The sequence below is a fragment of the Ammospiza caudacuta genome, chromosome 14, assembly GCF_027887145.1.
Source record: "Ammospiza caudacuta isolate bAmmCau1 chromosome 14, bAmmCau1.pri, whole genome shotgun sequence".
Classification (NCBI taxonomy): Eukaryota; Metazoa; Chordata; class Aves; order Passeriformes; family Passerellidae; genus Ammospiza; species Ammospiza caudacuta.
This window is the reverse complement of record NC_080606.1, coordinates 1892846-1917564: the sequence shown is the minus strand read 5'-3', so window position 1 is coordinate 1917564 and position 24719 is coordinate 1892846. Positions and strand designations below refer to the sequence as shown.

At 49.1% G+C, this 24719-nt stretch overlaps 1 protein-coding gene across 2 annotated transcripts in view; it reads right to left on the bottom strand.

Annotated features, from left to right (window-relative positions):
• The window catches only part of ARHGEF9 (Cdc42 guanine nucleotide exchange factor 9), a 204560-nt gene that overhangs the window by 124951 nt on the left and 54890 nt on the right, over positions 1–24719 (bottom strand). The window lies entirely within an intron of this gene.

Below are 24719 nucleotides of genomic sequence, written 5' to 3'. Positions count from 1 at the left end.
GAAAATGCCCCACCAATATTCCCAAAATCCCCTCTTTGGCAGCTGAGTCCGCAGGGATAGGACAGGGCAGGTAGGAACCCTGGAGACAACGTGGGGAATGGCCGGCAGCGTGCTCTGGGCACAGGCAGGACACTGGGGACACTGGACAGGCTGGATCCACGCACAGGATATGCTGTAAAATCTGTGCAGGAGCTCCAATCTCCTCACTTACAGCTGCAGAGGATTTAGGGTTGTGTTTGTAAGGGTTTTTTTCTCCACGTGTCAAGGGCAGAAGGGCATTTGGATCTCCCGCTCCTGGCCTCTGGAGGAGTCAACATTTTTCCTGCAGCTGGAGATTTTGAGTCAGGGAACAACACGCAGCTCCTCGTGACTGCCACTTTCTGCTGGTCCTGTGCCACTCAGCAGGATCAGGGCTTAGGTGTCTTCACTTATTTATTGAAATGGGACAGACCAGAAGTGCAGGCAGGACTGAAGGATGCTGCCCAGCATCTCTGCACTGCTGAGGCCCCACACAGCCTGCTCCAGTTCCATCAAGCCATATCCCATCACCTTTTGCACAGGCACTGACAGCCATCATTATTCCCAGAGATGGCTGACAAAAGAAGGAGTCAGGAGGCAAATGCTTATAGCTGTCCAAACTTTGGAATTCTGCCTAAGTTTCCAGTGACAGAAACACCAGGCAAGTCATTTACATCCACGGGAGGGCTCTGGTTGGAAAATCCCACCTCTGACAGCCACTCTGGAGTGTGTTGTGAATCCTCTCCTCTCTGGGGAGGGCCCCATCTCCTGCAGCAGGTGATGGCCACGGCTTTGTGCAGCCCTGGAATTCAGATCTCACAGGTACCTCACCTGTTCAGGGTGTCAGACACAGCCAGCACAGCCTCACCAACTGATTCAAAACCTGCAGGGCCTGGGAGAGCTGGGACAGCAGAACACACAGACAGACATCCTGAGTGGACACTGCTTCCCTCAGAAACTTGCACTCAAAGCACAGCAATGATCAGGTTGTCTCTAAGTGAAAGGTAAATGTTTTTCTACCAGGAAATGTTAAATGAGATCTGCCCTGTTGTCACCACACACACAGAGGATACAACAGTGACCATCTTAAGCACAAGATCAGCTTTAAACCATGCACTGCATCATCCCAGTAACTCCACTGACTTAGGCCAAAGTTGCACCTGGCAGTGCCAAGGGAAGGGGATCTGTCTGGCACATGCCACCCTGCTGCTCTGTCTGGGAGTGTGGATCTGGAGGAGGAGGAGGGCAATTTCTGTGGAGGATTGTTATACATGAACAGAATGATCCCAGTTTCTCTCCTCCTGCCAGCTGTTGACCAGGCCTGTTAATAAGGCTCATATTCCACTGTTTCACTGCCTATGCCTTGTTTACACCAAGCTGATTTGAGAAGCAAACCAAGAGTTGCCAGGTTAGTTCTTGCTCCCTGCAAAGGTGCTCAAAGGCAAGAATCCCCCAAGATCAGCCAAATCTCTGAATGGGCAGCAGGCTGCACACAATCCCATCCTGCCCAGAGCGCTGGGGCAGCTGTTCTCCCTGGCACAGGGAACCTCAGAGAGAACCCAGCTGCATTTCCCTGCCAAGAAAATGCACCTCTGCTGCCTCATTGTCAATGCAAAGTGCTCTGCAGGCAGCCAGCGGGCAGGGGACCAAGCCCCGAGTCCCTGCCAGAGCAGGGGGAGCAGGGAAAGCCACTTGTGAGCTTCTTCTGGGTCCTGTGCAGGGCCAGGAGCTGGGCTCTGATGATCCCTGTGGGCTCCTTCCAGCCCAGAATATTCAGTGACTCTCTGTTTTTCCACTTCTCCACAATGGAATAAAGCATCTTCCAGGGAAGGGCAGCATGTGCTGGCTCCTGTGCCAGGTGTGCCAGGGGATGCTGCAGCCCAGCACAGCTGAGGGCACAGTGAGCTCTGTGCCCACCCAGCACACCCCAGACACAGAATATTAGCAGGCACACCCTGAGCTGGGTGTGAGTCACAGAGCAGTGTGGGATTGTGCCACGGGCACTGCTCTGCTAGGAAAACCCACAGTGCCCACAGGGAGACAGAGGCAGCTTTCAGTGTGTGCTGCTTGGGCACTGCAGGCTCCTGCCCTGGTATTTAACCTGCAAACAAATGGGATTTCTACCACCTGTGTGAGCACATCCCACTGGGGAGCCAGGACCAGGCTTTGCTCAGGTGGTTTGTCTGGGGGATCACTCCAGAGGAAACCCCCAGGAAGAGCTCCAGGATTGCTCATCAATAACACAATGTCCCAGTCAGTCTCAGCAGAGCTGTGGTCTGGTCACAGCCTCCAAAAATTTCTCTCTCTCTCTCCAGAATAAGGACCAAAATCAGCTGGTGTGCCCCAGTCCAGTCTGGAGTCTCCTTGTGACTGCCAATGACACCAATAATGGGCAGGAACCTCCCAGGGGAGCAGAGGAGGGAAGGCAGGGAAGGAAGGGACAGTGAATACTTCTGCAGTAGGAGGGACAGCCTAAATTATCAGATTAATGCCACTTTTCCACATGGAATTTATTTTCTCCTCATTCCCTGCAGCTGGAGAGCCACTCAAAAGCCAAGCTGGGTATGAGCAGGAGGACACAGAATCACATTACAGTGAAACAGCAAAATAACCTCCTCCTTGTGCCTCATCCAGCACATCTAGAGTCATGGAAATGGCACACAGGGGACTTTACCAATATTCCCACTGCAATCCAATCTCCAATCCAATCCTCCCAGAAGCCACCCTGCTCTCCCACCATTTACAGTATTGCAGGGCAGTTCTGGGAGCAGAGCCCTGATTTGAGACACCCAGAACACAGCCCTGGGATCCCAAACATGAAGGTTCCTTTTCCTGCAGCCTGTGAGAGCAGCGCTGTAGGATTTCACCTGCCTCTCCTCTTTTCTTCCTGCTATTGTGTTACCACATCACCACTGAAATCTCCTTCAGATCTTCAAGGCCTCCCTTCCTTAATCCCACTGGAGGAGTTTTGCTCTAAACCACTCCCTGGATGTGGGAACTTTTCCCAAAATGTTTTTTCCTGCACCCTTCTGCTGTTTTCATGAGGGGATTTCCCTTCTTTTGCTTTTCACCCTCTGCCTTCCCTCCCCAGCTACAATGCTGAATGGGACAACATCCCCCAGCCAGCAGCTCCCCATTGAAATTTCAGCTGGAATTTCCTCTCTGAGACAGCAGAGGCTGGCAGTGCCCTTTGGAGAGCCCTGCCACACGCTGGTATTTCACTGCTGCAGAAGGCAGATGTTCTTCATTCCATATCAGAGAGCACAAATATGTTCCTGCAGTCATTGTCTCTATTGAACTGCAAAGAACAGGCACCAAATCCTACAGGTTAATTAATGAGAAAGGAGGGGAATTTGTCTAACCTCTACTAGGAATTATCCAGCCTGGCTTTATAAACCAATCAGCCACACTACAGAGCTATGAAACACATACCTTCCTGCAGGAAAAAAAGCCCAAACCCCATGGAATACTCTCATAATGGCCCAGTGCCTCCCTGATTAGCACAGCAATAACACAGTGCTTCGGGCTCTTGCAAAGTATTATTATTATTTATGGTACATTACAAGGGACTTTGTTTGTTCTTTAATAGGAGATGACATATTCAGAAGCCCAGATCCGAGTGTCCTCCTGAACTAACTCTGACACAAAGATAGTTTCAGTCATAAATTATAGAATCATAGAACCACAGGACTGGAACAAGTGCCTGGAATGCTTTGCTCTGATGGATGTGATTGGGATCTGGCTGTTTACCACAGCAAGGAGAGACAGCATTACCTGAGAGAGAACCAGGGGCTTCCCCTGCCCTGCCAGGGGAACACAGTGGCCACTGGCAGGGACAGACAGGGCAGCCCAAAGCTGCCTCCCCCTGCTCCAAACCCCTTCTCCAGTCTGATCAGCTGCATGCACACTCTGTATGCAGAGTACAAACTTGAGTTATTTCTAATTTAATGATGTGCATTGGGCATTATTAATTAATTGCAGTATTTATATTTAGCAGTCACAGTGCAAACAGCCCCCATCTGGCTGCAGGCAGAGGTGTGTGGCACACACAGCCTGCTCCATGGGGAAGGAGGGAGGGCATGGATTGGGCATGGCCACGCTCCCACAGACCCCTCTCCAAGGGCTTTTTGTGGGATTTTACCAACAATATGCCAGCTTCAGTTTTGGAGAGGATCAAAACAAACTGGAACTTTTACAAAAGCTCTAGTGGGAAACCACAGTTTGGAATCCTGTTTGTAAAAAACACATTTTTTATTAAGTAACCTCTTCAGTTCACTGCCCACAGCCTGCCAGACACACAGAGGTTCCTCCCAGCCCTCTCCAGTCCACTCAGCCCTTAGGAAGGCAGGAAAACAGGCAAATCCTGGATGTGCCTCCTTCCAAAACATCTCCTCCAACATGGGCTGCATGTTGTTTACTATTCCTTCTCCTGTCACCCCCGCCTGACTGACAAGACTCCTCATGCCTCAACCCATTTGATTTGCTAATATCTCTCAACTTTTTCCATTTGCAAACCTCCCACCTCTGCTTTAATGAACCCAAGGAGTCTGTTGCCAAGGAACGCTCTCTGTTGCCATGCCCTCTGCTTTAGAGGTGAAAATTAACAGCCTGCAGACAAATTAAACTCCTTGGGTGATGAGGAAAGCACCCCAGTTCAGATCCCCAAGCCCAGTAAAGTCTCTCCAATGCATCCAAGTCTTCTTTATATCCATCTGTCACTAGCACTGCCCTAGTTCTGCTTATTTAGGGAAAATCCTATGGAGATTAAAAAAAGGAATAAAACTAAATTTGAAACTGAAAGGGCTTTACAAGCAGCACAATGCTCATATATAAATTCATTTCATTTGTCTACTAAGAGATCTGCAGCCAAAATATATATTTTTTTTTTAAAGAAAACTAGAGCTTAGCATTGCTGTTGTGAGAAGATTGATGGGGAAACAATAAATGCTGCCCTGGGTCATGCATTTTGAGGTCACAAGGGACTGGGAAATCCATAAACCCTGAGGCTGTGCTCCTCCCTAGTGCCTGGAGGGACAGTCCATGCAGGAGCAGAGGATGGAGCTTCAGGGCCCTCAGCATGGCCCTGTCTCATGGCCTGGGGCTCTCAGAGCCCTGCCCTCTTCCAAAACCAACAGCCAGACTCACACTGAGCTCCTGCCTGTCCAAAACCAACAGCCAGACACACACTGAGCTCCTGCTTGTCCAAAACCAACAGCCAGACTCACACTGAGCTCCTGCCTGTCCAAAACCAACAGCCAGACACACACTGAGCTCCTGCCTGTCCAAAACCAACAGCCAGACTCACACTGAGCTCCTGCCTGTCCAAAACCAACAGCCAGACTCACCCCTGAGTTCCTGCCTGTCCCAGACTCACATTGAGTTCCTGCCTGTCCCAAACCAACAGTCAGACTCACAACCTAAACTCCTGCCTGTCCCAAACCAACAGCCAGACCCACACTGAGCTCCTGCCTGTCCCAAACCAACAGCCATACCCACACTGAGCTCCTGCCTGTCCCAGACTCACACTGAGCTCCTGCCTGTCCCCTCTCCCCACCCACAGCCCATGGGGATCTCACTGGAGTTCAGTGCTTTGGAGGAGGCAGCCCAGCCTGGTCCTACACCCACACAAACACACAAAGCCCTGGACAGAACTGGTTTTCCTGCCATGGAAAGCACAGCAGTGAACTGGCACAGCCTGATCCAGGCATGGCACAGCTCCCCCTCAAACCCACGGGATTCCTGCCTCCAAACCAACTCTACAGCTTGGCTCTCCAGCAGCAAAGCACAAGGCAAGGAGGAGGTTGGTCCCCCAGGAGCTCTCCTCTCCAGCAGGCAGGTGAGGGTTTAACAAGCAGCTGGGATTTGTGGCCACAGTTGATTGGAATGCACGGAGCCATCGGAGGAGCCTCTCACATTCACCCAGCCCTCCTCTTGCTCTGTTATTTAATTCAAGCTGTGACTCCTGCCCTGGATGCTGAGCTGCAGCAGCTCAGCTCCCAGCCCTGTTTTCATGGCCTCAGTCAGTCTGAGCTACCAGGACGTGTTGGGAGCCCCAGGGGTGCAGGGAGCAGCACACAGCAGAGCAGGGAGGGCTCCTGGAGCAGCCCAGCCTCAGCTCTCCAAGTGGGGGCTGTCCAGTGATGGACACCCAGGACAATGAGGACTGTTTTGACCAGGATGAGGTACATTCAGTCCCTACATGTCCATTTTTCCAGCGTGCCTGGGTCAGGTCAATCTCAAGGTTTCTCCTGCACATTTGTCTCCCTGCTCCCCTGTGCCTGCCCTCAGCTGTGCCAGCCAGGGTACATCTGGGCAAGACAAACAGGAGGGGAAAGGAGCAGCTGAGACCAGCCCCTGCCTCACCAGGAGAACTTCTTGAGCTGGGGCATCATCTGCATGGATGCTCCATCAGCCTAAGGAAACCTCTTTGCTGAGCCTCTCCATTAACTGGAACAATTCACTTTTAGGGCCAGGAACATTTCCCAAAGAAATGGTCTCTTTCAATACTTCAGGCTGCTAAAGCATTGAGAGGCTTCCCTTCTGAGAGCCTTGCCTTGAGTCACCCTCTGGAATCAAAAGCAAAGCAAAACAAAGAGATTTTCTCTTCCCCACTCACCACGTGAGGGATGTGAGTTCCCCTGATACACTGCAGACCCAGGGCTGTGGCTCTCCAAACCACTCAATGGGCTGCTTTCACTCCCAGCTACTTTTCCAGACCCCTCCAAATCCCACCACAGTCCCCTCCTCAGATTTCCACAGGTCCTCCCCACTGGGCTCAATCTGCAAAGGAAAGTTTCAGTCTTGCCTCCCTTTTAAAAGAGTATAAAATTCACTTTCTAACATTGCCTTCTTAAGCTCCCACCCCTCTCCCTCCCTTCAGCCCACAACTCCTTGCTGGTGTCCTTTGAAATTGGTACAACTCATCTGCCTACAACAATTACTGCCTGGATGTTTTCATTCCAAAGGAAACCAGCTGCCTCTTGGGCCTGTTGGATTCCAGCAGAGGTGTCATGGTTTGACATCTTGTATCTCCCAAAAAAACTCACTTCCTTTTCAAACCAGGACAAGAGGGAATAGGCCATGGGCTCCAGGAGTCAAGAGATTCCAGCAGAGGGAACAGGCCATGGGCTCCAGGAGTCAGGAGATTCCAGCAGAGGGAACAGGCCATGGGCTCCAGGAGTCAGGAGATTCCAGCAGAGGGAACAGGCCATGGGCTCCAGGAGTCAGGAGATTCCAGCAGAGGGAACAGGCCATGGGCTCCAGGAGTCAAGAGATTCCAGCAGGGGGAACAGGCCATGGGCTCCAGGAAACTGGAGATTCCAGCAGAGGGAACAGGCCATGGGCTCCAGGAAACTGGAGATTCCAGCAGAGGGAACAGGCCATGGGCTCCAGGAGTGTGGAGATTCCAGCAGGGGGAACAGGCCATGGGCTCCAGGAGGCTGAGGCCTGCTGGCTGAGGGGAAGGGCTTTGGTGTGCTCAGTGTGCTGTGGCTAACTTGAGCAGACAGGCACACCCAGCAGCAGCCAAAGGTGTCCCCAGGAAGCCATCCCACAGCAGGGAAGCCATCCCACAGCAGGGATACTCGACACAAAGTACAGGGTGTAAAACACGGGCAGGGATCACCCAACAGGTTCCAGAGTGTTTCAATCTCAGGCTGTGCACCAGTTGAGGTCTCCAGATGTAAGAAAGGCATTTTGTGCTGTTCCTGTGAGCCAGTGAAGGCTTCCTAAAGATAAGGAAAACCCTATATATCTCTCGAGGAGGACACCAAGGCTATCCCTATGACAACATGATGGAAGAGAGAAAGTTCAAAGGTACAGACTCTAGCTGGCTCACAGATGACATGGCTCCTTGTTTATCTATTGAGAACTTTGTTTCTTTCTTATAACCAATGGGCAGTGAATGTGTCTGTCAAGTAAATGTAAATCTCTTGAAAAACTATAAAGGCAACATGTTGCTATAATAAATCTGTCTTTTGCACCTTTTGATGGAGTCGTGGTGCTCTGCACTGTGTCACACTCTATAGTGACATCCAGGAGCAGTCAGATCTCAGGAGCAGTTCTAAAACCACCCCGGAGACATGAAGGGGTTAAACCCAGCGTTGGGACTGCCTGGCAAGCCGTGGTGAACTCCTTCATTAAACACATCCCCAGCGCAAACGAAGCCATAAATATGTGGCATTCTCTCCCTCTAGTGGCTGGCGGCTTGGAAATGAGGGGGATGGAACCTGCCCCTGCAATCTGCGGGAACCAAGGGGGCTGTCCCGGGCTGCCTGTCCCCCAGGGCCAGCCCAGAAAAGGGGTCACACCCTCTGCCACTGTCACCCCCCAGCACTGCGAGGGGCTGAAGCTCCCCCTGCTATCAGCAGGCACCTGTGGGTGACTGCCCCAGCCACTGCCCTGCCTGTCGGCATTCCCTGCAGCGTCCCCACCTCACCAGGCTGCTCCTTGCTCATGCCCCACTGCCAGAACACACAAGAGCTACTCGGAATTACTGTCACCATGTCACTGTGTCACCCCACAGCAGCCAGGCTGCCAGCTCTGCTCACTCCTTACAACTCTGAGCTTGTAGGAAAGCATGAGACACAAAAAGGCACCCAGAGAGACACAGAGACATCAGTGAGACAAAGCAGGGAGTAACTCAGTATGACACACGAAGAACAGCTCCCCAGTAAACTGCTTCTGAAGGATTTTAAACAAACACCAAACTGCACCACACCTGAGGTTCCCAGATTTGGTGATGAGGTTACTCCAGTTATGGGAGAGCTGGGGCTTGTTCCCACATAAGCCTTCCTCTAAGGACAGCTAGCAGGGCCCAGGACCTTAATTTGCAATAATGAGTGCTGTTTTTAGGAGGACAGCATCCTTGCAAGGAAGAAAACAACATCAAAACTAGTTCAACATGGCTCTTTTCCACTAACTGCAATACAGTTCTACCATTTCATGTATTTTAGCTAAAAATCCCAAGGCTCTCTGTTAATAATGCACCATTACATCACCACAGAATTTGTGTGTGGGTATGAATGTGGATGAATATCCTCAACAACAGCAGAAACCTCACAAATGGCCAGGAAGAAGGGAAGAAAGAGGAGATGGATGCTATCCAAGCAAGGTGGTGGGTTTGATTCAAAGATAACATTTGCAAATATTCTCTGCAGCTTTTCCAGGCTGGCATGGCAGACAGAAACACACCTGAGTGTTTTCAGCAGCCTCAGGAAAAGAGGGGGAGTTTGAAGTGGGAAGGCCTCAAGCTTGACACAAAGAGGAAAAAAATTCCAGAAGGAAAATACATCCAGAACTAAAAAAATCATCTAGAAGGAAAATCTGTTCTGATCTCACGTGGGAAAGGTTACCAGAGCTTCCCACAACCCCCGTGGTTCTCTGGCCATGGTTTCAGGCACTGCTCTCCCACTACCCCAGGGGAACGTGCTGGGACAAGCCTGCCAGGGGCCTCTCTGAAATCACATCCCCAGTTTGACCACAGGCACTCCAGTGTGACTTTTGAAGTGGATGCAAACCAGGATACATCCACCCAAACAGTGCCTGCACGAACCAGAGAGGCAGGCAGGCATTCAAAGCCACAATTACACCCAAATCCCATTAAACCACATTTAATCCAAATCCCATTAAACTGTGTCGGCCTTTCCTGCCTCTCCTTCCCTGCTACTCATCATCCATGAGTCAGGATGCCTCTGGTTTCTGCCTTCCAAAACTGTCCTTCACCATTTGGTGCTTGGATTGGCAGTGGAGCTTGTAATTAGGTCCCAAATGTGGCACCACATCAGTGCTGACTACAAGGGATTACACAGAGGTAAAGACTTTAAGAGCTCGTGTGATGTGAAGTCTGAACACCATCCATCGCCTTCTGGAGTGCTAAATATACCCATATTTTACTATTTACTTGTCTGCTTAGCTATCTCAGGAGCAGTCTGTGGCAGTCCCTAAAGAAGGCACTTTTCTATCTATATATAATGTGCTTAGCAATTTTTGCCACTGCAGTTGCACAGATATATTCCACACAGAGCTTTTCATCCTTAGAAACTTCATCATGGGAAAAATCCAGGCTGCACTAATCTTGCCAGGTTCTTAGAAAGGATGCTGGCAGGCAGGATGAGTGCCCTACCACCCCCAAGCCTGCAATTCCTGTCAACTGCCAGTTTGAACCATCTTAAGAAAAAATATGGCATGAGAAATAAGTGATGCAGGCAGCCATTGGAAATTTCCCTACCTTCCACCTACAAGAATAGATTTTGTGGTTTACCCCCAATTTGCACAAAATACCTTTAAAATAATATAAATATAACATAAATATATAATACATACTACATATAATAAATATATAATATATATCATAAATATATATAATAAAATATAATATAATAACAAAATATCTCCTCTTTCTTCCATATAATATATAATATATAATATATAATATATAATATATAATATATAATATATATTATTATATATTATATAAACTAAATATATATAATAATATAATTATAATGTAATAACAAAATATCTCCTCTTTCTTCCCTTCTTCCTGGCCTTTTGTAAGAAGGTTTCTGCTGTTGTTGAGGATATTCAACCACATTCACACCCACACACAAATTCTGTGGTGATGTAATGGTGCATTATTGACAGAGAGCCTTGGGATTTTTAGCTAAAATACATGAAATGATAGAGGGATGCACAGTCACTCAACAAAGAAATCAAGATTTTTTTGCATAAGCCAGGTAAGGCTGCAAGATCAGGTGTTGAGATTTTCCCCCAAAGCTCAAGCTGCTGGAAACACAAGCAGCTCACGTGGCTAAAGACAATCCCTGAGACTCCTTCAAGTCTCAGCTGTGAAAAACCAAGCCAGAATCCAAGAGGTGCTGAGATAAATGATGGCAGCGTGGCCCTTGCCTGCTTGCACTCTGCCAGATGGGCCCTGTAATGGCATTTGAAATCCATGAAAAGCACAACACGAGCTGTGCCCGAGGCTGGAAATGCAGCCAGCAAATTCCCCTGCCTGGTGCTGATCCAAGCACTCCACTGCCATCTCCCACCTGCATCTGCTGGGGTGGGGTTATTTTGGAAAGGAGTGGGTTTGAAATGTACAGAATTGTTGCTAAAACACCATTTTTCTTAACTAAGCTGTGTTGTAAGGAGATAAAAATAACCTGTTGGGGAGAGCAGACTATCTGTGGAGGCATCCCAAAAATATCCTGTGTGCAGGGAAAGGTGTGAATGCATGTTCTCAAAAAGGAATGTGTGGCTTATGCTTTACTCTGCTTCCACTACACAGCCATATGTTGGCTGCTGGGTTCTATTAATAACCTTGGTTATTTATATTAATATCCCACTTGGTGTCTGGCTGAGCACAACTCTGGGTTCAGCAATCCTTAATGTTGGTACCTCCAATTTATAGGAACGCTCAGGTGTCAGCTGTGCCAGAAAGGGAATTTGATGGAGTCTCCTGCATTAAGAACACACTGATCCTGATGCCTCAGGGTTTAGTTTTTCTATTTTTCACATTCTGTGCTGCTTTAGTGTGTGGGTCTGGGCTTCATATGAGGGGATTGTGAGCTCTGTGCACAGAGCAGGGAGACAACAATTCCTGCTCCAGCTGGGGACCAAGGACAAATGATCCAAATCTCAGCCCATGAGCACAAACACCGTGGGCTGGAGAGAGAAAAACAAACAGGATGGGATTGCATGGGCTAAAGCTGGAATGGGACAATGAACTGCAACATGGAAATGGAGAACTGATAGAAGTGAGAGACCCTGGAACCAGTCAGGGATTTTTGTGACCATTTTGGTTCATCTTGGGTGCAGCTCTGGCTGGGCTCTTGTGCTGCCCAAGGTGGATCCATTGAGGAGATTCTTTCAATAAATCTCTGCTTTATTCTGTAACTCCATCTAGTCTCTGTTCTAGGTCAGCCTTCACAAGGCATCAATCCCAATAAGTTCATGGAGAGGAAGGAGGGAGGGGTGTCCTCTGTGCCTCTAAATGACTTTAATCCCTCACTAATACACGGCCATTTTTGTCATAAAGGCAGAGAAAACTCATACAGACCCTCCAGCTGGCCCTGTACACCTCACATTCAGAACAGCAAGCTGGATTTGATGTTTAGGCTCAACGCTTGTGGCCTGCCAGTTGTTGTTCCATTCACAGCCACATTCTTTCATTCCTTACTGGATGCCCAGCCTCTGTTTCCTGCTGATACATAAACTTCCCAGAATATTTTGGACTTGATGGCTACAAAAGAAACCAAATGCATGGAGAGGGAAAATGGCTCACTATGAGCTCTCCCCCCAGAAGGAGCTTTTTCCTTTTTCTGTGCTCCCCTTCACTTTTCTTGTATTTCAGCGTTATTTTTAACTCCATTAACAGCTCTGCTCCCCCACCCCTGATGGGGCCAACCCCTGGGACACCCCAGGAGTTCTCTGCCCATTAACTCTGAGCCCACACAAACCAGCCCAGGCACAGGGGCTGAGATTTAATGCTCTTCAAGCATTCACTTCTTTGTAATAATTTTACTGTTCAATCCTGTAAGAGATTTTGCACTCCAGTCATTTTCCACTCATTTGCAGGAATTACAATATCCCCTTTCTCTTTCAGTGAAACAGAGCTGGCTGTTGAGGGCTGCCATTCATGGCAGCCCACAGAAAACCCTACAATAGATTAAGCCCCGAAGTAAAGAGCTCTCAAACATCCATTGTGCCCCAGCCAGCACAGAGCTGATCACTAAATTGTGGCTTTTGCACAAAACACTCACATACATTAAAGCTGCCTTTGTTTGTGGAGGGTTTATTTTGTTTATTTTTTTAAATGAGCTTTCTAAAGAAAATTTTCACCTGAAAGCAAAGTGTGGAGACTTGACACAGTTCAGAGACTTAAAACTTTCTGATTTTTCTATTTGAGCTTTCACTCTCAAAAAGAAGGGAGAAACTTCCAGATAGCAGAATGAAAACAAAAATTTGTTGTAAATCTGGCTTTCTGACTAGAAACTACAATGGAAAATCTCCAAACAGCCCTTAAGGAAACCATTCAGCAAAAGCCTGGATGACCATTGGTCTGTTCCTGCAGGGTAATGATGAATAAAGAGAAGAAAATGGGCAGATGTCCTGTTGGACACTGTGGTGCCACTGCCTCCAGCAGGAGTTTCACATTTGGATTTACTGCAAAGGCCCCAAATGCTGCATTCCTTGTCAAAGACATCTTTTCATGAAAAAGCCTTTCCTTTGGATTTTTCCTCCTGAGAAGCTGGGAGGCCTCAGGAACAAAATGCAAACAACGATTATCTGCTGCTGTGGAATGCAACAGGTGCATCTGGGATTGGTCTCATGGGGTTGTTTCTAATTAATGGCCAATCACAGTCAGCTGATGTGGTTGTTTCTAATTAATGGCCAATCACAGTCAGCTGGATTGGACTCTCTATCCGAGCCACAAACCTTTGTTATCATTCCCTTTTTTTCTGAGCCAGCCTTCTGATGAAGTCCTTTCTTCTATTCTTTTAGTATAGTTTTAATGTAATATATATCATAAAATAATAAATCAGCCTTCTGAAACATGGAGTCAGATCTTTGTCTCTTCCCTCATTCCAAGAAACCCTGTGAGCACAGTCACAATTGCTCACCCAGTAGCTCTGGGTTCAGCAACCCAGGATGGGCAGTGGTGCCAGCAGGGACATTCCCCAGGGAATAGCTCCAGCAGGACTCCCAAATGCCTGGCAGTGCCAGTGCCAGAGGTTCATAGTTCTGACCCACCAAGGTGCCTGCACAGCTCCCTGAGGATCAGCTCTGGGACTGGAGCTGCTCTGAGCACTCTGGAAGGAACAACAGGGCCATTTATCCTTCAGAAAATTCCCATTTCTTTTTTTGCCCACCTGCTTTATCTGCTCCCTGAAGGAGGTTCGTGCTTTCTGGAGTTCAGGAGGATTACTGAACCCTGCAAACCCAGGCTATGTGAAGCTTGCTGGGAAAGCACCTCTGCGATATCCATACAGTCCACTGAAACATAGGCTGGCAGCACATTAAATTGCTTCTCCCACTGAGTCTGCTAATTGTCTGTGCTTTTAAAAGTTACCAGTGAATTCAGAGTTGGCTAGAGATGCTCATTTAATCAGCCCCAGCCTCCAAAGCAGATACTGGATAAGCAGCCCCAGCAGAAGTTTCCCGGCACTCTGCACTGATAAGGGCTGTGAGGGACCAACCCCCATGAGCAGCAAAGCCCGGCCAGGCCATCAGAACCCCTGACACTGCCCTCAGAGCCCCAGCCACCCCTCCTGAGGGCAAACCCCTCCTCAGGGACCCAGCCCAGCCCCTGCAGTGCTGCTGGACAGGCAGATGTGCCCTCAGAGCTCTCCAGCCCTACCTGGGCACAGAAATTGCCACTGGGGCATCTGCTCAGGAGGCACCAGCACTGCCATCACAGAGAGGCTGCCATCTGTACCCCTGTGCCACCCCCAGTGAGGTTCCCCACAATAAACCACTGCTTCTTCACCCTTTTAGCAGCATTTTTCCTTAGCACACCCCATTCCCCCTGCCCAGCCCAGAGGCACCAGCTGGGAGCTGCTGCTCCTGTTGTGTTGGGCAGAGGGAAGAGCTGACTGTGAATCCTCACCCAGAGCCTCTGCTCTGTCCCCAAGAGCTCAGCATTTAGTGTCAACCCTCAATGTTCAACTTCCAGGCTGAAAACACATCCCACAATCCAAACTCTGAATCCCAAAGCATCTCTGGGCTCTCTGTGCCTCTCCCACTCTGATCTGTTCTTCTGGAGCTGCTCTTCCAGAGCTGAGGGATGCCTTTAACAAGGCACATCCTAACAAAGCAACAAATCCTTCTCCTTCCACAAGGCTTTTGCTCCTATTCCCAGATGTGCATTCATGTGCATCTCCTGCCTGCTTTGGAAATCCCAGCTGGAACTGCATGCCAGAACAGTTAGAAGATTCATAAACTGATATGGTGCGAGGGAAAAAAGCTTTATTTGTCCATGAAAGCTGCTTGAATGTCTCTGAGACAATGAAACAGCAGGGCAAATACCTCAAATGCAAGCATTTCTCCAGTTTCAAAAAACTGGAGTCTTCAAAAAACAGGTTGGACTGGATGACCTTAAAGGTCTTTCCAAGCTCTGCAGTTCTATAATTTTGTGATTCCACTGATTCTATCCACACCCTGTGCCCCCTCCACATTCCAACAAACTAAGGCACTGATACATCCTTGCACAGAAAGGAAAGCAGGTAAACAAAGGAATTTATGCAGCATTTCCCCCGCCAGTCATGTCTTTCATCTGCCCACCCTGAGCCAAGTTCAACACCTTCTTTTTTAATAGCAAATAATTAATCCAACCACACTGAGCAGAAATTAAAATGACACATAAAACATGAAAGCCATAAAATGCTTTCCAAATATCCTTTTGCCCTCTCATTTTGCATTTCATTTAGAGGCTGGTGTATTGACTGAGCCCATCTCTCTGTGCTCACTACTGAAATCACACTGGCAGCTCCTCACAGCAAGCACGGGGCATTTTGCAGCAGCCATTTAGCCAGCTGGCTCTGCTATTCACAGCAGTATGACCAATCCACTAAAGCAGACTTCAAAGTATTCAACACTTAAAATCAAACAGAGGCTTTAGGAGTGTTGGGTTTGGGGCCTGAGTGGTAAATGTAACACAAAAGCTGACAATTCACTTCAATTACTGCTATGTGATGCTAAATTGCCAACATCAAGAGAAGCAGTGCCAGCACAAGTGCAAGGAAATAATTAGCGTTTAATATTTCATCAAAACGTTGAATTTTTAAACATTGGAGTTGTCAGGGATTTTTTTTCCTTATTATTATTATTAGTTTTAATTATTTAGCTGGTTTTACAGAGTCCTTCAGAATGGATGCCAATGCCTCAGGTGGTCTGATGCCAACTGCTCACCAAGGGATGCCACACACGGTGCTTTTCAAGGTGCCAGCTCTCAGGGAGCTGTTTAATTAAAACCTCTGCTCCTGACTGCCTCTCATGAGGAGAAGCACCTTCCCTTGGCAGCCCACACACCCCTGGGAGAAGCCCAAGCCCAGCCTTTCTTCAGGCAGCAAGGATGGCTCTGTCCCACACCTGCCTTGGGTTTGGTGCTCTCTGCTTGCAGGGGGTTCCATGAATATTCCCTGGGCATTCCAGCACTGCTGCCAGCACAGCCACATCCTGATGGAGCCCACAGCCAGCCCAGGGGCACAGACATGGCCAGGCTGTGCTGCTGCTGCAGTCCCAGCAGTCCCTCTGCACCCCCCAGTCACAACCCTTCAGCTCTGGGGAAGGGAAATCTCACATCAGCCCTCACTTTCCTTCCCTCACCCCAGGACAACACATCCCCCCTTCCACACGGAGTCCTTCCCACCTCCCAAGAGCCAGAGGGATGCAGAGGCACTGTACTGCTCACTGCCCTCTCTCCCCAGCAACATCACAGCTCTGGGAGCACAGAGAGAAAAACAAGAATGGAACTTCATGGGCTGGAGCTGTAATTGGACAGCAGAGTTCACCCTGACCTGGCTCTGCCTGACAAAAAGGCTTTTTATAACTGTGACGTGCACATGCAGCAGGAGCACACACACCTGCCAGGGCCAGTGAGCAGGGACAGGACCATCCCTTCCCTGCAATCAGAGCCTGGATTGCACTCAGGGAACAAACCCCAACCTCTGCAAGCCATTCCCACCCTCACTTCCCTGTCTCTGATCTGCCCTTTAGCATCCCAACACAACGGCACAGGAGCAACATGACAACACAAGCTAGCAAATCCTGCATAAATACCCTGCCAGAACTCTGACTTTTAGCACCAAGCCTTGGCTAAAAGCATCTCAGGACCTGCTTGTGTGCAGCAGAACAAAGCCAGCGTGTTCCATGACTCTCTGTACCTGGCTGGGGCTGGCATGAGATGTGGCTCCCAAACAGCATTGCCAGGATTAAACACAGTGCTCAATAATTTTAATCCTTCTCCTGCTGCCACTTCCACAAGCACAGATTTCAATGGCTCCCCACACCAAGAGCTTGTGAGGGTTTTCAGAGCCCACTGCACCAAGCAGTCAGCAGTTCACCTGGAAACCAGGACATGCAATCGGATTCTTGTTTTCCCAGCTTCTAAGAAATAGATGGGGGAGCTAATATTAGCTCTTCCAGGAATAGTTAGGTGGCTAAAAAGAGAACAAAGGTGATAAAACAGCCTGTCTGTGCAGCTGCAGGTTTTATTCCTCCAGCCTGTCTGTTGTTGGCTTCAAGAGCCTTTGGCTGGCCCTTGCTGGAGGGCCTGGGCAGAGCCTTTGGGTCAGCCTGTGACACCCACAGCAGTGATGCACATCAGCCAAAGCTGATACACTGCTGGCTTTGGGCCTTCTCCAAATTAGATGAGGAAGGAAGAACCTCTGGCCAGCTCCAGTGGCTCTTCCTAACTCACCTCCTTCCTGACCACACAGCACTGCAGGCCCAGGTGAGGGCAGTGGGGTGGAACTCTCTGTGTTCCCTCACTGCAAACCCTCGGAGGGTTCAGGAACTGAATGTGCATTTGCAGATTTTCTGCTGCCCAAGGAGACAAAGGTGGGTTTGAGCCAGAGCCCAGCAGCCCCCAGAGCTGCAGTGGGACCCTGAGCTCCAGGGTCATCTCTGGGCTACCAGGTGGGTTTGGCTCCTGCCATACCCTTTCCTCATTTCTGCTCCCACCACACAGTCCTGAACATGGGACCTCTGGGATGAAATTACTGCTACCCTTTCTGTACAGCCATTTCTTTAATTTTTAAACTATAAATCACCTGATGGTTCAGTGTTCACTCTTGGTTCACCTTGGCCAGGAGAGGGAAAGACCCAAACTCCACAACAAATGGAAATGAAGTGGGTCAACTCCTGCTATGCAAACCCCTGCTACAACTAGGTTAGAACATCAAAAACCACGAGTTGAATTTCCTCCTGGATGCTTCATTTTCAAGAAGCTGGATAACAGTAGGGAACTGCATAATTGCATAATTTGGTTCCATTTTCATGACTGCATTCTGCCTTTTTGGGCTGCCACCAGGCCTGGCTTTAATGCTTTGCAAATTACACAGAAATAGTCATAAAGTGTACTGAACTACTAAAGGACTTTATTTCCCTTTTTCTCAGAAACAAAAGTTGGACTTGATGAACCTGGAGGCTTTTTCTAACCTGAATGATTCCATGAAAGGCTTGACACATTGTGGCCCTATTAAGCCCATCTTGAATGTGCCTGCTTGGATGACTGTAATTACAGGAATTTAGGAGGGTGCTTTGTTTCACCAGCTAAAAAAAACAGGGAGCTAGAGGAAATGGAAAATGAAAGACCACTAGACACAAAGAAGTTTTCCAGGAACCACATGAGGGAGTGTGAGGAACTGCTGTTTGTGGAAAGGGATGATGTTAACAATGACAAAAACAGTCATTAACCAAAGGACATCCAAGGGGCACAAGGAAGATTTGCGGATCCCATTAGATGGGAGGTGTGCTCTTGGCTTGGCACCCAGGCAGGATCTGTCCCCTTGTCTGCAGAGCCCAGCTCTACCCTGTATCCATGGCCATATCCTATATCCATGACTATATCCTATATCCACAGCCATAACCTGTATCCATGGCCATATCCTGTATCCATAGCCATACCCTATATCCATGGCCATATCCTATATCCACAGCCATACCCTATATCCATGGCTATATCCTATACCCATGGTCACATGTTATATCCATGGCCCTGCTCCATCTTATACCCATGGCCATATCCTATATGCATGGCCATGCTCCGTCCTATATCCATGGCCATATCCTATATCCATGGCCATATCCCATATCCATGGCCCTGCTCCATCCTATACCCATAGCCATACCCTATATCCATAGCTATATCCTATATCCATGGCCATATCCTGTATCCATGGCCACAGCCTATATCCATGACTATATCCTATATCCATGGCCATACCCTATATCCTTAGCCTATATCCTTAACCTATATCCTATAGCCATATTCTGTATCCATGGCCCTGCTCTATCCTATATCCATGGCCACATCCTGTATCCATGGCCATATCCTGTATCCATGGCCATATCCTATATCCACAGCCATACCCTATATCCATGGCTATATCCTATACCCATGGTCACATGTTATATCCATGGCCCTACTCCATCTTATACTCATGGCCATATCCTATATGCATGGCCATGCTCTGTCCTATATCCATGGCCATAACCTATATCCTATAGCCATATTCTGTATCCATGGCCCTGCTCTATCCTATATCCATGGCCACAGCCTATATCCATGGCCATATCCTATATCCATGGCCATGCTCCATCCTATATCCATGGCCATATGCTGTATTCATGGCCCTGCTCTATCCTATATCCATGGCCCTGCTCCATCCTATATCCATGGCCATACCCTATATCCATAGCCATATCCTATATCCATGGCAATATCCTATATCCATGGCCACGCACTATCCTATATCCATGCACAGGGAGCCAGGAGAGGAAGTTCTACCACACTGTGAGCAAGGTGGGCTCACTCCACAGCACATTCTGAATTTGTCAGTGCTGTGCCCCTCATTCTCCCAAAAGTGGCCAAGGAAGGCAACACCCTGGAGGAGAATGTGGATATCACCCCCCAAAACCCCCCCAGGAAGCACAGCAGCAGCTCCCAGTGCTTCAGGGTTTGTTTATGGAGAGTAACAGCACACCAGCTCTGGGATGCTGCCCTGAGCTCATCCCCAGGAACAGCAGAGGCTGCACAGGCAATGCTGGCATTTAGGGAAAAGCAGCACAAGCCTGGTTTCACTCATTTCTGTACCCTTGCAAACTGCACCATTCTGCAGTGGAAGGATGTGGATTTTCCCAGATGGGCCCCAAAACTCAAAATCCACCCCCTGGCCCAATTCCTGCATAACCCTCCCATGCAGACAGAGAGCATCTGCCTGCACAGGTCTGGGAGCTAATCACTATTACACAAGAAAGGAGCTTTTGGGGAGGATTTTTCCCTTGCTGATTTGGACAGCTGAGAGCAATAACAGCTTGTCACTGCTGCAGTCTGCCTGCAATGGGAGCAGGCCTGGGAATCCCACAAGAGATGCGTGGATGTGATCCTGTGATGAGTGTCTGATTTGGATCAGCAATCAGCGAGGTACCTCAGTGCCCTGGTGCACATCACTCCTCCCAACAACTCTCTGCATCTATCAGCAGCATCTGCTGCTAATAAATAAGGAGAAGCCAAGCTATCAGCTCACTGCTATTTTTGGATGAGAAGCTTGTTTTGAAAGCAGAGGAAATTTCCAGCCTTCACAAAGGCCTTTCACCTTCTTTATGTGGGAAACTACCTGCTGCACATTCCCACCAGGCATGCACTCACATACAGAGTCTTTAAATTACCTGAAATGCTATTAGCTTCATTTCCAAATCAGAAGCTGCCAGAGAGAGAAAAGAGGTTCTAAATTAACATTAGCCACAAGTGGGACATAAACCCCACTCAGTGCTGCCAAGCTGGTGAGAGACAGATGAGCCATCAGCTGCTGGTGCAGAAGGGCACTGAGCAGGGAAGGAAAATCCCTTTTCCCATGCCACTGGAGCTGGGGGAGTGAAGCCACACACTCTGGGATGTGGGCAACAAGAGTCTGCCCACCCCCTGCCCTGCCAGTCCTGTGGAAACCCTAAGCTCAGATAACAAGCAGCACTAAGGGTCAAAAAATCTGATATCTGCTGTCTTTATGGACAGATTTGCAAGAAAACAGGGAGCTCTCTCACCCCTGCAAGGTGCTCCACAGCCCAATGCCAAACCAGCATTCTGCTACACTCCTTGGGGTTAAAAAATAATAGTGGCACACTTCTTGGGGTCCAAAAATAATAGTGGCTGCAGACTGGAGCTGAAGGCAGGCAGAGGGATCTCTCCTGTGATGAACACAGCACCTTGCCTTGTGGTACATCTAGTTCTGACACTTTTGTCTGACTAATCCATAAAAGATATCAAGGGCCTCAAGCAAACCCACAGATCTTCAGTAATTCTCTGCCTCGCAATCGAAATCTCAGTCTGGTTATTTGAGTCTTTCACCAGCACAGGGTGTTCCCAGCAGAGCTCTGCCAGCACCTGACTCTGCCTGGGGGTCTCAGGGTATGACAGGTTTTGAAGCCTGGCTCAAGTCATGGATCGCCCTAAAACTCCTGTATTTCCCAAGTGCTAATTTTTAATTCCTTTCTCCCAACTGCCACCAGCCTGCATGAGCCAGATGTGAACAAACCCGAGGCAGGGAAGCACAGGACTGAGACACGTGAGCCAAACCAGCACAACAACTCCAGCCCAAAGGCCACTGTGGAGAAAGAACCCCAAACTAACATATTCCTTTTATTTCCACTCCAAACAAAGATGCAATTTTCCCCCTCAGTGTTATAATTTGGGGTAGGTGCTGAGGGCTGACTCAGGACTTGTGAATGCTCCAGGCTGGCAGTGCTGCAGGGATGGGGAAACCACCATGAAATGTCCTTTTCCTCAACTCTGCAGAGTATTCCAGCAACCAGAGAACTGCAGAGCAGCAAAGGACCACCCCACAGGGGTCTCCAGTGACATTTTGCTGCTCCCCCTCACCCAAACTCTCTCCCACCCACCCCAGTGTCCCCCTTTCCCTCCCTCCTGCTGCCTTTGCCGCAGGGAGCACAATCCGGAGCTGTGAATATCCACCCTAAATATCCACCCTGAATATTCACCCTATTGCAAAGCCGTGCAGGCTGTGATTAGGGACTGAAGCCTGCGTCACTGGATCTGCACATCAAAGCCCTGGCAGCCACAGCATCCGCGGGGATGGGGAGGGAAGGAGCACAGCAGAGGTGACACCGGCTCTGCTTTGGCGTAGGGGGAGCTCCCCACTGAGAATTTTGTCAGACTGTATTTAAAGATCTGGGATGCTGCAGTTCCTCCAAGCTTCCAGAATTCCTGCTCAGCACAAAACTGGCTCCAGCAGCCCTCCTCCCTCTCCCTGCTCAGTATCCAAAATGTCAGCCTGAGACTGATGTCAGGCTGAAATCTGCTGGCAGAAGTGGCTGTTTTTGCAGTTTTGTTTTTCCACTTAAGTTTGTGTTATCCACAGCAACGTGAATATTCCAATAGCTCAGATAACAGGAAGGGATGTCTCCAGTCTGTGCTGAAAGGGGACTGTCAGAAAAGAGAAGCCCAGCTCTTTCAAATGCCCTGAGATACTCAGATCTTCTCTGGTTTTCCTCAACAGCCAAGTGACTTTTCCCCTGGCCCTGCTTGCCACTCCTTTGATATGATCACCAAAATAAATAAATAACTTGGTCTTTGGGTACTAATTTCACCAGCAGACACTCTCTGAACAACCCTTGCAGTCACTTTATGCAGAAAAGGTGCTGGAGTTGTCCCTTCCCTGATCCAGCTCCCATTGCCAGAGGTGTGCAGCTGTTAGTTTCATTTTCTCCAGATCTTTCCAGCTGCTGGACTGCTCCACAATGGCCATGGCTGAGCAGGCAGCTCAATTCCAGGTGCCTCACCTCATGCTATCCAGCCAAATTAGCTTGTAGAGCCCTAACAAATTTCCACGGAGAGAAGCACAGGGCAACAGATCACTCCAAGATGTATTTAAGCTGCCCATTATTTAGACTCAGTTCTCTTGGTTATTGTTCAGAGACCCCTCCAAGGCAGCACTGAGAGCACAGTTCATCAACCAGAGCCTGAAATGATTCACCTGAGGCACCAATTCCTGGAGCCTGGCAGATTTCCAGGGCTTGAAGGCTGCCCAGCAAACCTCAGCTTCAGGAGAGAGAGGGAGGGAATGCTGGGGTGACAGAGAAGGGTAAAGTTTTAGGCTGTGACCCCTCTTTGAGCCAATACCCCAAGTGCCAAGTCTGTTATCTTCTCATTGTCAGCTCGGTTATCCAGGAGTGCCCTGAATCCCTGGGTGAAGAACCCCCTATCCAGGTATCCATGAGGAGCCCATCTTCCTTCTGTGCAAATACTGAGGTGCTGCAACTGCATGCTGAACAACCCGTCCCACCTTCCTCAGAGCCCTGCAGGACCATCTCACCACCCATCCTGCTGGATTTGGTGCCATGTGGAGCTGCAGCAGCCCTGCAGAGGTGATGGGGCTGCCCTGCCCTGCCTGAGCTGCCAGGAGCACAATTCCAGCCCCCAAATTCCACTGAAAGCCTTCCCAGGGTGTGCTGACCATTGGATTCCTTACATAAGCAAGCAGCACAGTGTGAGCTGCAGTTAATGCTGCCTAAACCAAGGGCCAGATTTCCCTTTGGGAGAATCCTCCTGCTCCAGGGACTGAGATTTGTTCTTTAATGAACACACAACTCCAGGTATTCATGTGGACACAGAATCAGGGATCAGAGGAGGGGTGTGCACATACCTTAATCAGCACTTCAGTCTGTTTTTTTAATATTTTGTAGATTTTTCCAATCCTTTTCACAGCTCCAACAAAGAATAACCCATTAGCTGAACTCAAAAATAAATCCCAACAGCTTCAAGCTATAAATAACCAAGTCAGACATGCAGGATTCTGTAAACTCCTATTTTCACCCTCCAAGAAAACAGGAAAGGCAAGGAGAAAGGGTGGAGTTACAGCCTTTTTTTTTAACAGCATATTGCTGTAACAACTGATAAGAGATCTACACAAATCCTGTGCAGGGTCAGGATCCCAAACCCCACATTGGGAAAGCCTGGAATGGTGTCTGACACAGGAAGGTTGGAACTCCAGGCTGGCAGCAGGAAAGCCACAGCACACAGATTTCATCAAGCATCTTTTCCAGGCCTGGAAGGAGCTGTGGAAGTGCAGAGTGCTGTGAGTGGAGCAATGGCAGAGAGGGGAATAAAGAGAAGAAATTCAAGGAAATCCAGCACTGCAACACTGCCATGATCACCCGGCTCCCCACTTTGCCAAACCTGCAGAAATAGGGGATTATTTCCCCACCTGAACAATTCCCTCATTCCCACCACACTGGCACGGCCCAGCAGGCAGTGACTGAAGCCAGACCACTCCAGCCCCTCAGGAAGAGGCCATGGAGTCCCTGGAGGATGTTTGGGGACCCTCCTCACAGGAAAACATCTCCATGAACGTCTCAGGTTGGAAATGGCTGTGTGTATCCTATTCCTATCTGATGGGGCAGTTTTTCCTTTCTCTCTCCCACACCAACCCTCCCTGCAGGAGATCTCTGCTGTCCATGGCCACTGAGTGTCCCTGCAGGGCTGATCCAATCCCAGCATCCCATGGGGAGCTGCTCCGCCCAGGGGAGGAGCCAAGCATTCCTGCCTGGGCACAATCTGAGCCTGGCACAGCACAGCAGCCTTTGCCTCCTGCATTGCCAGAGGAGCAGCTTTCTGCTGCCCTGCATGGCCAGAGGGAGCCCAGGCCCATCTGCAGCAGCCCTGGAGCTGCAGAGGAAAACTCCCCCCTTGTGCAGGATCCCTGCTGCAGCAGAGCCACAGCTGGCACTGCAGGAGGGCTGAGCCCCCATGGCATGGGGCTGGGACACCGCCCTGGCACACAGGGGGCAGGGACTGCTCTCACTCTGGCAGTGGGGTTTTGTATTACTGATTTTTATTTTCTTCCCTAATAAAGAATGTATCTTTATATCTTTGCCTGAGAGCCCCTTAATTTCAAAATTATAATAATTTGTAGGGAGAGGATTTACATTTTGCATTTCCGGGGAGGCTCCTGCCTTCCTGA